Here is a 2106-nt window from a genome sequence, read left to right as displayed (position 1 = left end):
TCATACTTTGCAAAGACTTTCTAGACAAAGGCCAAGGAATCGTTCACGAACACCTCTAAGGCCAAGAGTACCTCCAAGAGATCACTCACCAAGTCCGATTAGATCACCGGTTAGAGAGATGGCGGAGAGACCTATTCGAGAGTTTTCTAGACCTTCCATGGTCAACACGGCATCATGCTTGGTACTTCCGGTTAGAGAGGTGGACTTTGAGATCAAACCTCAACAATTGAGCATCTTGCCCATTTTTCGTGGGACACCATCCGAGAAGGTCATCAACCATATGCAAGACTTTGAGGCAATTGTGAGCACTATGTCAAAGGGTGGACTTCCCGAAGGTGAGTTCAAGATGCGGTTGTTTCCTTTCTCACTTAGAGATGATGCAAAGGGATGGTTTTTGAAGCTACAATTGAGGAGTATACGATCATGGGAGGAGTTGACGGACATTTTCTTGGATGCTTACTACCCACCACACAAGACCACTAGCATGAGACATGAGCTCTTACTCTTCACTCAACATGATCATGAGACCTTTTGGGAGGCATGGGATAGGTACAAGGATATTTGCAATGCATGTCCCCATCATGGCTTGACTAAGTCTATGATGATTGAAGGTTTCTACGGTGGTTTGTTACCACATGAGAGGAGGAGGGTTGATGTTGCCGCACAAGGTTCACTTCATAGTCATGGTCAAACCGAGGCATGGGATATACTTGAGCACTTGGGTCGACAATCGAGGCAATGAGATGATCATGATTCTAGGAGAGAAAGAGTGAGGAAAGATCCATATTATGATACCAAGAGCACTCATGAGACGAGGGTTGCCTAAGAGAGCTCTAGTGCCGATTATAGGAAGCTTGAGAGAAAGCTTGATTTACTTCTTCAAGCTCAAGAGCGTGGTTCATCTACACATCATGCCAAGGCCCCTTCTATGTCTTCTATGTGATTCACCTGTACATGCTACTAGTCAATGTCATCTTACTCCTAATTATCCGAATTTTGTTCAAGAGAAAGTAAAGGCAGTGAATTCTTATGGTGGGCACCCTAGAAATGATCCTTACTCACCTACATACAATCCGGGTTGGAGGAATCACCCTAATTTTTCTTGGTGAGACCAAGGAGGTACATCTAGTGGGTTTCAAGGTGGAAAGCAAAGCTTTAGAGGTGGCCAAGGTCAAGATTCATCAAATTTCGCTCATTATGGCAATGCACACCAAGGCAACACTCAATTTTCACAATATGGTCAACATGGACAGCAAGCATACGGGCCCAGTTCTCAATGCCAATCCACCTCAAGTCAAGGATTTCATGCTCAAAATGCTCCTCCCGGGTTTACTCAAGGTGGTGGCTATGGTCCTAACAAGTTTCAAGGTGTTCCCATTGCCTCACAACTGGAGGAGAAGAAGAGTGCAAGTGATGATGCTCTTTCTTCAATGTCTCAATGCATTACTATACTATCCCAAGGTCAAGCCACCACGCAAAAACAAATGGGACTATTAGAAGTGCAAATGAGTCAAATGGTAAAGGAGCTTAGCACACGTCAACAAGGAGCCGTACCTTCACAACCGGAGCCAAATCTAAGAGGAAAGCTCTATGAATGCAATGCCATCACCACCCTACGTTCGGGAAAGGTATATGATAATCATGTTTACATGCCTACATCTTCTAGTCTCTATACAAATCCTTTATTTGATGATGATGTCAGTTTGCATTCATATGGGGCCAAGAGGGAAGAAAATGTACCTCTTGGCCATGTTGTTGATGACCAATTGCTTACACATCATGATTCTTTTTATCATAAGGAGGATGGGACCGGAAGGGAAGAAAATGTACCTTCTGGTAAATATGGAGTGGGTGATGTGAGTTTGAATGCCAAAGGAAGAAATAAGGGGGTGGATAAGGTAGTCGGAGGGGAAGAAAATGTACCTTCCGGAGGAGCTAATCTTGGTAAAGGTTATGGTTTCTTGTCTTTTGAGAACAATGCAAGCAAATATGGGTTGATTGATAGTGGCAAGGAAAAAGCTTTGTTGAGAAAGAAGACTTCTAGGGATGAGAATGTCTCGGACCCTAAATTAGATGGTGAGGCCATGAAGGCTAGGGACCCATCTA

At 44.0% G+C, this 2106-nt stretch overlaps 1 non-coding gene across 1 annotated transcript; it reads right to left on the bottom strand.

Moving 5' to 3' along the window:
- Positions 1-481: 481 nt before the first annotated feature.
- On the bottom strand, positions 482-588 carry LOC133719087 (small nucleolar RNA R71). Its single transcript, XR_009850816.1, has one exon. It is a non-coding gene; the product is annotated as a small nucleolar RNA R71 (small nucleolar RNA).
- Between the last annotated feature and the right edge of the window lie 1518 nt (positions 589-2106).

Source organism: Rosa rugosa, chromosome 6 (genome assembly GCF_958449725.1).
Source record: "Rosa rugosa chromosome 6, drRosRugo1.1, whole genome shotgun sequence".
Taxonomy (NCBI): Eukaryota; Viridiplantae; Streptophyta; class Magnoliopsida; order Rosales; family Rosaceae; genus Rosa; species Rosa rugosa.
This window is presented reverse-complemented; position numbering and strand designations above follow the sequence as displayed.